The sequence below is a fragment of the Vombatus ursinus genome, unplaced genomic scaffold (genome assembly GCF_900497805.2).
Source record: "Vombatus ursinus unplaced genomic scaffold, bare-nosed wombat genome assembly UNPS02014798.1, whole genome shotgun sequence".
Taxonomy (NCBI): domain Eukaryota; kingdom Metazoa; phylum Chordata; class Mammalia; order Diprotodontia; family Vombatidae; genus Vombatus; species Vombatus ursinus.
In genome coordinates, this window is record NW_020954576.1 from 37,462,269 (window position 1) to 37,474,528 (window position 12,260).

The 12,260-nt window shown below is 36.9% G+C and overlaps 1 pseudogene; it reads left to right on the forward strand.

The window, feature by feature from the left end:
• Nucleotides 1-2,378: 2,378 nt before the first annotated feature.
• LOC114049408 lies at nt 2,379-9,412 on the forward strand (annotated as a pseudogene).
• The last annotated feature ends 2,848 nt before the right edge of the window (nt 9,413-12,260 follow it).

Sequence of the window (12,260 nt, forward strand, 5' to 3'; positions counted from 1 at the left end):
GACCTGAGTTCAAATCTGACCTCAGACCAAACACTTGACACTTACTAGCTGTGTGACCCTGGGCAAGTCACTTAACCCCAATAGCCTTAAAAAAAAAAAAGAATTATTATTGTTTTCTCCTGCACCTGATAATGATTAGGTTTAATAATTAGGTTTCATGCCTTTGTTATCTCCCCTTTCCCAGACACCTTGAAAATTAATACCTCAATGCCCTCAAAATGCATCCACTCTAGAAAGGACTTCTTCTACCTTTATCTGGTAGTCTAATCTAGCAAATTCTGCCATATTTGTTCAGTTCCTGTTATTTTTACTTCCTCATGAAGAACATCTAGGGTTTTGATGTTAAGAGTTAAAATGTGGTATATTCTCAGTGCTTGATGGTGGAAAGATCTATTCTATCTTTGATCTGTTTGTTATACTCCAGCATCATTTTTATTTTTAGCAAAGAAACACATTTTTCCAAGTCAATGGTAAAGCAGAAATCAGAGAGAGTATACATATGAGAATATGTATCAGACAATACAGAGTGAAAGAGCTTTCTTATTGGGAGAGAGGTAAGTCAACTCAACCAAGAGAGTCCCAGATCTCACTGAAAGGCAAAATTCCCCAAAGCCTCTAGTGTAGCAAGCTGGGGATAGAGACATGATGGGAACTTCAAGCTCCTCTCATGCTAGCTTCCTTTTTAAAGCCTTTGGAATGGCTTTCTCTAAACATGTTTCTTTTGTTGCTGCTTATCACTCTTGCCTGACTTCCTTCAAGTCTAAACTAAAGTCTACCTTCTTCAAGAGACTTTCCCAGTCTTCTTTAACCATAGTGTCTTCCCTTGGAGATCATCTCCATTTTGTCATATATAGAAAAATTATATATGTACACATATGTGTGTATTTATATATGTGTGTGTGTGTATTTATGTATATATAATACATATCTCCTGTTTATACATAGTTGTTTGCATATTGTCTCCTCCTTTAGGCCATAAGCACCTTGAGGACAAGGTTTGTCTTTTGCCTTTCTTTGTGTTACAAATGCTTAGCACATTAATATAAATGCTTGTTGACTTGGCTTTTATGTAACAACGATACCTATAACCTTCTACTATTCTTCTCCATAAGGTTTTACAAATAAGCTATATTATAAACCAGTGTTGCCTGTGGATGCCAAATTTTTCTTTGTGACAGGCAGATCGAGTGATTATTCACTGAAGCATTTTTAGCTTCTTTTAATTGATGTACATCAGCTAAGTTTCTATATAACTCTTGTATTGAATGTTAATATCCTTTCCTCCATCTACTTCCTATTTTTTGGTCTTAAGTTTATTTGCATGTCCTTTCTTTCTCTTACTATTTTTATTTTTCATAATACAGTGTCATGTCCCTTGCAAGTATTTGGTCCAATTAATATTTTTATTATTTAACAAGTTACTCAGTGAATCTCAGGGAAAAAAAAATGTCTAAGCTGTTTCCTAGTAGGTCTCTCAGGCCGGTGTTTAATAACTATATTTCTCTTTCCCAGAAAGTTCCAATTTTTGTTTAATTCTTTTCTATTTATTTTTTTTGGGGGGGGAAGGCAATGAGGTTAAGTGACTTGCCCAGGGTCACACAGCTAGTAAGTGTTATGTGTCTGAGGCAGGATTTGAATTCAGGTCCTTCTGAATCCAGGGCCGGTGCTCTATCCGCTACGCCACCTAGCTGCACCCTTACTTCTTTTTTAAAAGTATGTTCCATGTAACACAGCTTTCCTAATTAAGTGACTTGCAACTTTTTTTCACAGTAGACATATTTCTAAAGATTTCTCAGAAGCTGCAAATTAAATTATTTAAAATATGAAAACAAGTAATGAGAACAAAGGTAAACAAAACAAAGTAAAACAAAGGGAAGGTGATTCTGATGTGATTTTGATAAAACATGACAAATCACTTGATTATGACACTAAAATTAAAAATAAGCAGAATTTAATCAAAAAGGAATCCAATCCCACTGGGCACTAGCAGAGAAGTGAATTAACATACTTTCTAAACATTAGTACATTTCTAATGAAAAATATATATTGCTAAGCTTTCACTAGTTGATTTTTAAGAGATTTCCACTGGGAATGAGTAGTAGAGATTAGGGGTAGGGAAGAAAACAATAAAGTAGAAGTTTACTAAGGGTATTATTTGCATTCCTTATTAGAAGCTGTTTTCTGCAGAGAAGTCCATAATGTTAATAGGGTTCAATGGCATTTGCCATTTTAATAGCTTCTATTTCATCTTTGAATTCTGTGGTTACCTCACCATTTTCCCTATGGACACATCAGACCTGACCTTAAGGCTATTTTGACAAGGTTCCTCTCAGCAGAGCAATGAAAAGACATCTGAGTTCCCCAGCCAAGTTCGGAAAATGATGCTCTCCATGAAGCCTCCATGGATGCTTCAAGCCTTCACTGTAACACATGTAATTTGATTTAATGCAAAATAAATGCCTAGATGTGATGAACAGTGGAATTTTAGGGCATTAAAAATATGTGTATCTTTTGCGCCAGCAAAAAAAAACTGGAAACAAAATGGGTGCCCATAGTTGGGAATGCTGAACATGCTGTGGGATGTGAATATCATGAAATATTTCCATGCTGCATGATACTAAGGGTATGAGAAATGCAGAGAAACATGGGAAGACTTGTACCAAGTGGTACAGAATAAAGAAAGTAGAAGCAAGACAACAATCTACCCAATGTGTATAATAACATAGGTGATAGCAATTATATTCAGTAGAATCTGATTAATTATAATGAACAATCTTGGTATTAGAGAGCCAATAAGGAAACACAATTTTATCCTCAAAGTAGCAACATGGGGACCACAGATAAAGAATGTGGTATACATCAACAAAGTCTATATTTTGGTTGGTTTTACTTAAATGTTTTCCATTGTTACCAAAAAAGGGTTCTATGTAAAATGAAGGGAAATTAAGAGGAAATAGCTAGGTGGAAAGGCTACAATTAAAACTTTTTAAATTTATATTTATATAAGTTGCTAAAAAAATTTTATGTTGTCACTGCATATTATGACCTAGGCATTTGCTTAATTTGATTACCCCTAGAGCTGGCTCTGCCTCTCTTAGTCTTCTCTGGGTAGTATTTAGGCTAAAATCTCCCAAGATAAAACTAAACTTTAGTTGTTGAGTAGTCCCATCAGATCAACCAAAAGGAAGGTACTTGAGCTTACAGGAGCAGGAAGATAGTAGCTGCTGCCAACGAAGAAGGGGGATAGAGGAGGTGAAGAAAGAAGCATTTTTAAGAACCTAATATGTACCAGATATTGTGCTAAGTGTTTTATAGATATTGTCTCTAATTGATGATAGACCTAAAGTAGACAAAAGTAGAGAAAGTGTGAATCCCTGTGCTGAAGTTTAGGCTCATCCATTATATTTTAGGTAATAGGGAAGTGGGTGTGTTGAAAAGAAAGAGAACAAGATGTGATCTCTTCATGGCAGGGCATCATGGTGTGGCTCTGATGGTCAGCTTCCTGGGTGATTTTTCCCTGTGCATTTGTATTCTGTGTATCCTTGGAGATGTCTTGAGTGTTAATGTTGTGCTACAATCTCTCTATTGCCTCTAGAATCAAATATAAACTGTTTAACTTAGAATTCAAAAGGCTGCACAACCTGGCCCCTTCCCACTTCTCCTATCTATTCACACATTATTCCCTTCTATATGCTGTACTGTTCATTTGTGTTGGCCTACTTACTATTCCTCACATTTAGTCTAGGGGCCTTTGTCATGGCTGCACCCCACATTTGTCTTGCTCTTCCCCTCTACCTCCACCTCTTTGTATTTGATTTACATATATTTTTCACATATGTATCAATGTGCCTATCTTTAGAATGTAAACTTCCCTTATTGCTATCACTTCTATCCTTGGCTGGGGCGGTGGCGGGGGGGTAGTCAGTATTGGATATCAGGTGGTTTTGATTAGTTGTTCTCTGTTCCAAAAAATAATTCAATGAAGTGGGACATTGGGGGTGGGGAGGTGATCAGTGGGAAGGAAAATGGAAAATCCAGAAATGACTGTCATATAAAAACAAAAGGCATCATTATCATTTATTTTTATGATAAAGAAAAAAAGAAAATTAGCATCAGAGTACTGGCAAGACAAACTAGGTCTTATGATATCCTATTGATTCAGAACTGCTGGAGGAAATTTCAAAATAGCCAATGAAACATGAAACCCCTTCCCCAATTTATAAATGATGTCATAATAAAGTTCCCTCTCGGTAGTTGAGTGGTATCAGCTGACCTACCTGTCTGGAGATCTAGGGCTTATATCACTTTCCAAACTCATAACAAGAGGAGAAGAAGAAGAAGAAAAAATGTTTAATTACTTAAGTCTAACAGTCTCAATATAGAATTAAAGTAGCATGCTGATTCACATAATGATTACAACAGGTGTCACTCATAAGAAACTTGACTCAGAGTCTCAAAAAAAGGGACAGAGTCAGTTATAGACTTAATTGGGGTTGAAAGCCTTAGTACCTTTTCTAACCATCCACAAAGCCAGTTTTGTCCTGCATATGATGGTGGTAGACATTTTAATTGTTGATTAGTCCCATCAGATCAACCAAAGGGAAGACAATTGACCTGTAGGAGCAGGAAGGAAGTAGCTGCAGCCAATAGATCTAGTGAGTACACCAGCATCTCTCCCACTTTGAGACTGCCTACAGAAAGTAGATAAAAGTAGACAAAGACTGAAACTCTGTACTAGAGTTTATTCTGGTCTGTTATATTTTAGGTAGTAAGTAGAGAAGTATGTGTTGGGAGAAATGAGAATAAGGTGTGACCTTTTCACAGCAGGGCATGGAGGTGTGGTTCCAATGCTCCATTTTCCTGGGTGGCTTTCCCAGGTAAAGTAATAGTCATGAAAGCCATGACAAAATTGTGGTGATGAAATGTTGGTAGCAAGTAGACCTAGATTTAGTAAGGTTCCCATGTATCTGAGCTGAATTCTTATATAAGCCAGTATAAAAAGCTGTCATTCTAACAATTGTAACCCTATTGGGGGGGAGAGACAGAGAGAGAATATTATTAGGGAAATTGCATCATTACTTTTTATCACAGCACCTTTTATTTAACTTAATCCCTTAACTAACAAAGGTTAAAATGCACAATGTAAGAGTAATAAGCAAAAGCTCCTAATGCAAGAAGGCAATTTTGGTCTCTTAGATATTACAGTCTTAGTGGGCTGAGACCCTTGATTGGAAGATGATTCTGGAAAGGTATACCTTATGTAAAAGAAACAGAATAGATCAAAGGGAAGTGAAATAACACTATACATTGAAAAGATATAGTCAAGTGAGGAGATCCACTGTGGGATGTCAAGTAGCATTGTTTAGCCACCCATTTTCACCCCCCCCCCACTTTACTCATTGCCTAGATGGGTTTGCTGATATTAACATTGTCTCTCTACTCTGAGAAGTTGTGAAAAATAAATATATGATACTCTCTCTTTTATTTAAGCTCTCTTTTTTTTTTCAGTCCCCCAGCCAAAAACAGCAATCTGGCAAAACACCACCATTTTAAATCTCTTTTTCTTCTCCCAGGAAATATCCTTCAAACACCTCCTCCCAGGTGCATTTCCAATAAATACACTCAAATTAGGAAATGTCTAGGGTTAAGATTCTTTATTGCAACTTCCAATCTAAAAGACAGAAAAAAAATTTAGAACAAAGAAAGGTAAACAAAATTTTCAGAAACCTATTTTTCTAGAGTATAAGGTTTTATTTAGGCTTCCATGACGGAGGCCAGGAGGATAAAGAAAATCAAATGATCTGCAGTAGGAGAGAGGGATTTAATTACAGTGACATAGCTTCTATCTCAATATGTCACATACCTGTTCAGGCCATACTACCTTACTCTGAGAGTTCTATTGCTTGCTCATCATGGCGGCTGCCTCCATCCAAACTTCTGCTAAACTAGCTCCATGAAGTTTCTTACAACCTTTCTTCCTCCATCTCTCCACATTTTCTTTGTAAGTTGGGTTCCTTTGAAATTGTCTGAACTGCTTCCATAGCTGGCAAAACCATGTTTGTAAAGGCCGTCATTTTTGTGTCATTTGTAAAGGGGCTTAGTCATTTTTGACCAGCCAATGTCAAGCTGCCCTTCCAATTCCATCTGGAAAACTTCTTCACACTTCGTAAAGGGTTAAGAGGATATAGACATGTCTTTACAATTGATTTAACACATTAACACCTCATTATCTCTATTATCTGCCCTCATATTTTCTGTGATTATATCAAATAGGCTTGCAAGGGAGGTAGACCAATTCTATACATACACACATGTGCAAAGGGAAACATAGTGGAGAACCTTTGTGTGAAGATTAACAAAGACAGTCACAGAAGTGATAACATCACTGGACTATACTACACACTACCTGGATTAAAAGGAAAATAGATGAACATCTTAGGAAATAAATACATCCAACATGGAGGCATAATATAGAAAGTGATATGGGACTTTTCCAGACATACACTAGAGCTCTTTTCTCCTCCATAAGCAAAACAGCTAATAATTTCTCAACTTGGCTTGATAATAATTTCATCCTTAAAACTGGAGAAATAGGATTTTTAGTAAAGATGGTAAAATGAAAGCCTACAGCTAAGCCTAGCTCCAATAAGAAATTCCCCAGCCAAAAAAAAAAAAGGAAATCTTGAACAATAAAACCAAAGGGAAACACAAGTAAGCTACAGAATAGAGACATCCTGTAGAGAACCACATATGAAGATGCCCAGAAGCCAGAAGATGCTGTGACGTGAGGGGGTGGGAAGGAGGGACCACAAGTACCTGAAAAATGCATGATTTCTGTTAAATGAGGCCTGAAAACAATGAAATCTTCTCCCTGGCCTCTTGAAGCTGCATCAGGGGACAAAGTGAGAGAAAAGTAGAAGCACACATGCAGTACATGTGTAACTCAGGGCCCTCCAGGAGATATGACCCCAGATCAATCTTTAGTATTCTATTGGTACTGCAGCAGAGAATAAATACAACTTCCAGCTTCCACCCAAGAAGATGGAAAAGGTTCAGTGCCTAAGAAGTTCATTCGAGTAGCCTCTCTAGAAGGCTAAAATCATTATGACATTAGATATTTGGTGACTACGAGAGGGGATCAAGGAGATGAGTCAGAGGTTTCCTGAGACCCTACAGGAGACCTGAATCCAACTCAATCTCTGATATCTGCTCAGAGCCTTTCGTGGACATAGCAGGTCGGGGGAAAAAAAACACTCTTAGTTGATGTTTGCCCAAAGAGATGGAGATAGAGCTGAGGTCAGCAAACACTGGGCCACAAGAAGACAAACACAGAATTCTAGATCTCTGTATCAGGACAGTTTTGTAAAAGTAGGCAAAGAACTGGAAACTGCAGGGATGCTCATCAATTGCGGAATGACTGAATAAGTTGTGGTATATGATTTTGATGGAATACTACTGTGCTATAAGAAATGATGAGCTCAATGATTTTAGAAAAACACGGAAAGACTTATATGAAATTATGAAGAGTGAAATGAGCAGAACCAAGAGAACATTGTATACAGTAACAGCAATATTGTTTTAAGGATGACTTTGAGCAAATAAGTTATTTTGTCTATTATAAATACCCAAATTAACTATAAAGGACATTTAAAGAAAGATACTATCTGCACCCAGAGAAAGAAGTGATAAATAAAAGTATGTTTAGACTAATTTTACATATATATTTATATCCCCGTATATATATATATACATATATACACACACCTTTCTGTGTATATGTGTATATATACATATATACACACAACTTTTTGTGTCTAGTGGTGGCCATCTGGGGGGAGGGAAGAAAAAAATTTACATGATATTTTTGTTGTATTTTTAAAATGAAAAACAAATTATGCATAATAGATTTATAGTTTCATGTATAGTCATCTTTTTATTGTACTGTTATGAAATTCTTATTTTATTCCATAAATTAAAAATAAAATTTTTAAAAATAGTAAAAAAAAAAAAAAGTGGGCAGTAAACAAGCCCAGGAATAAACTATCTCATCCAGCACTCTACCAGAGAAATGTCAATAGGATCCAGACTACAAAGGGGACAAGACTAAGATACCCCATCCCAGAGTGGGAATGGGGGCAGAACAAGGTCTTCCCACAGTCCCAATCCAGGAACTGAGGCTAGAGACAAAAATAAATGGAGGAAAGCACTGAATACAATTAATAAATACTGTATGTTAAGAGACACCCAAAAGGTAAACCCAGAAGATACTAACTCCTCGATAAGTACAAGTAGGATCTCAGGGGGGAAGAAAGGAGTAGCTTATCCACAAGAATTCAAAAAGTATATAGAAGAAATGGAGCAAAAGATAAAAAATGAAATCAAAGCTCTTGAAGGAAAAAAACAGAAGACATATAAATGACTTGGAACAAAAGGTAGAAAACATGACCCATGTACTTGGGGTCACCAAAAAAAGAAAATGGAGTGAATAGAACCCCATGATTCAATGATATAACAAGAAATATTAGAACAAAAATTTTAAATGAAAAATTAGAAGAATGTGAGAGTTATCTGCTATCAAAACCAACTGACCTTGAAAACAAGTCAAGGAGAAATAATTTAGGAATCATTTGGGCATGCTGAAAATTATGACTAAACAAACAAATAAAAAAGTCCTTAAGCTGATGGACCTTTGGACAAATTATTTAAATTCCTAGAGTCTCTATTTCCTTAACTTTAAAGTAAAAGTCTTGGTCTCCGAAGCAGAGCTGGACAGATAGTGGCAGCCAGGGCCAGGAAGTAGACTGGACTGGACCAGGCTGGGCAAAGAAGAGCACCATGGTCACCATGGGTAACTAGTTAAGCTACAAGAAACAGAGAAGGATCACAGAGCCAGACAAAGCCATACCTCAGTTGGAAAAACAAGTTAAACTGAAGCAATATCAGAAAAGAATCACCCAATAATTAAAAAGGAAAAAGGAAATTTCCAGACAGCTTCTCTAGGATAGAAAGGTCAAAGTAATTACCTTAAGAAGAAATGTTGCCAGGAACAATTCTTGGATGAAACAGAATATCAAATCACCAACCTGGAAACTGTGGTTCAGAATACTGAGTATACCCAGATTGAAATGAAAGTGGCTGAAGGCCTGAAGTTTGGAGATAATTGAAAAAAATGCATCAGATCATATCCACTGAATAAGTGGAGAGGGTAATATACGAAACACGTGATTCTAGGGAAATAACAGAAGCAAATAGATGAGCTCTTCCTGGTGGCTTTACTCAAAAACATGAAAATGCTATGTTAGAGGAACTACATGCAATTACTCAGGAACAAATAGGGGTGCCAGAGGTTCCTTCAGAATTCCACTCTAAGAAAATGCCCCAATCAAGACAATATCAAAACAGCCAGAACTGAGGGCAGCTACATGGCACAGTGGACTCCAGAGCTGGAGTCAGGAAGACTTGAATTCAAATGTGGCCTTAGATATTTCCTAGCTATGTGACCCTGGATGAGTCATTTAATTCTATCTACCTCAGTTTATTCAACTGTAAAAGAGGGATAATAATAACACTTTCATTCCAGGGTTATTGAGAGGATCAAATGAAATAATATTTATAAAGCATCTGGCATGTAGTAGGTGTTTTATAAATACTTATTTCTTTCCTATTCTCCCCCTCCCCACCCCACCTTCAAGGAAATTCTTAAGGAACCATGACCCACAAAGGTGGGTCTCAGTCCATTTCAAGAATGAGTATGACCCAGGATTCTCCTGAAAGGACCAGGGCTGAGCAAAAAGAAATTAGGTTGATAGGGGAACAGTGAAGGCTCAGTAACACATTTATTACCCTCATATCAAGAATTTTTTTTTTCTGGAGCATTTTTTTCCTGGCAGTCTAAAGGCTGAATTGACTTTAGTAGTACTGTCTTTCTCTCCTCTCTGGATAAAATGACAACTTTGAAAACTTCCAAGGCAAAAAAAAATTAAAAAATAAAGCAAAACCTATAACTTGTAACTGTATACTAGATTATCTTTAAGCTCCTTCCCTGTGCTTAATTCTCCACTTCTGTGGTCTCTTCAATTCTAATGATCTCTCCATGAGCTACATCCCAGATCCCTACAACAGCTCTCACAGAAGTAGCAGAATGGCCCCAGGCATCCCATTTCAGAAGCAGTACTATAAGCATTATGCATGTATACCATTTCTTTTCCTCCCTAACTTTTAAGCCAAAGCACAACACTATGTATTGTGTCCCTGATATACATCTTGCAGAGGTTTCCAGAGAAGCTGTATATATCTGAGAAATGTCCAAATCCCCTGATGCAGCACTAGTGCCTCTAGGGGACCAGTCACTAATTTCACAGTAGGACATACACTCTGACTTGTTTTCCCAGCAGTGATGATGGATTTGTGACAAACAGCACATTTGCAAGACAGCTGGCTGACACTAAGGGATGTCTGTGACCATTAGACAGAATTTTCCTCTATGTGAAATAACCCCTTAGCCTCATTAGGACACTTCTCTAGACATTTGAGGTAACTGCCCCAACAATATGGTAGAGTAGTCAGTAACCTTGTAAAAATGTAGGCCAAGTTTTCAGTTATTCACCCTCATGTAAGACTTCATAAGCTAAAAAATTGTGTTTATTAAGAACCTCCTTGCCAATCAAAGTAAAAATTGTAAAGAAGTCAATGTCAAAAGCCTTTTAAAGAAGTCAATGGTCTCTAGAAAATCCCCTCTGTACCACCCCAGGATACCAAATAAGATAAAAGGAAAGGGGAGAGGGGGCCGAGATAGGAGAAAGTTGTCAACAAAATCAAAACCCTAGAACATTTCAAGAACCTAAAGATCTATAGGTGGGGGGGGGGAAGGGAGGGAATCATCAGCAGGAACCATTTTTAGGAGAGTATAAGATTGTGATTACACAAACTCAGTAAACTGTTATTTATTTAATATAGCAAGATTATGGTATGGTGAATAGGGTATGGGATTTGTACTTGGGAGATCTGAGCTTAAATCCCAAGATATTGACTATATGATGATGGGTCTTTGTTTTGGGAAGAAGTTTAGGATAATTAAAAGCATTGTACAGTTTTCCAGAGACCATCCATCCTACTTTACTCTTCCTATTCAACTATGAGCTCAGCTCATTGTCCAAACTCAGTGTCTATCTAATATATCTGTACTGATGGACCAGCTCTTTAGGTTGGCCATCCAACTGCATATTCTAGTCTAGACAATAGACATCCTTCATCCACTTGTTTTTCCTGTGTGGATATTTATGCCAAATGGCTTTTGAGTGGTTAAGTTCTAATTTAAAAGATTCTGAATGGAGATGGGGGAGGGGGTATTAAGCTGATACTTCTTAATCAGCACAATATTTTCTGCATACAGGAACTGACCTTCTATAGGACTATCTGCTTAATACTAATGTTCTTCCAGTAAAACTGGAAGTCATGGAATGGCACAGTGTCAAAAGAATTAAAGCTGAAAGTTAATGAAGGGCAATAGGGAGAATCTGGAAGGTGTGATTTCTTGCTGGAAGCTGGAAGCTGGAAGCCAGAAAAAAGCATCTTTCTTCTCTCTAACTCTCAACAACTCCTCTGCATAGCACTGACCACCAAACAATCAATGTCCACCAAGGATAGTCTCATGCAATTGGTCCTTTAAGCCAAGGGTTACAGATGTTATGGTAGACCTATGGTAGAATTAAAGGCATAACCATGAGCAAATCACTTAACCTCTCACACCCTCAGTTTCCTTATCCATAAAATGAAGATGTGAAGGGAGTATATTCTAGGCATGAGATACAGTCAGTGAAAATGGCCAAACCAACTAAAGAGTAGAAAAAAGTATCCTTTGGAGACTGTAAGGGAATGGTTCTATGTATTTGGATATAAAAATTATATCAAAAGATAAGACTGATGAAAAAAAATGTTAATGTTAAAAAGAAAAACAAACTATATATCAGTTCCATTGTTGTTATTCCCTTGTAATTAATGGAGCATATGGAATATTTGTTTTGCCAACAAGAATCTTGACCATGTTTGTTTAATACTTTACTCCTATTCAATTTATAAGAAGTAACTCAAGCTTTTACTTGCTTTTTAGGAAGGGGGTAAATATTTTGAGCAAAAAAAGTAACTATTACAGCTCAGTTTTCTAGTGTTTTTAGATTTACAGAATGCTTTTCTCACAACTCTGTGAGAAAGGCAACCCAAATATTATTCCCATATTACAGATGAGAAAGGGGCAGCTAGGT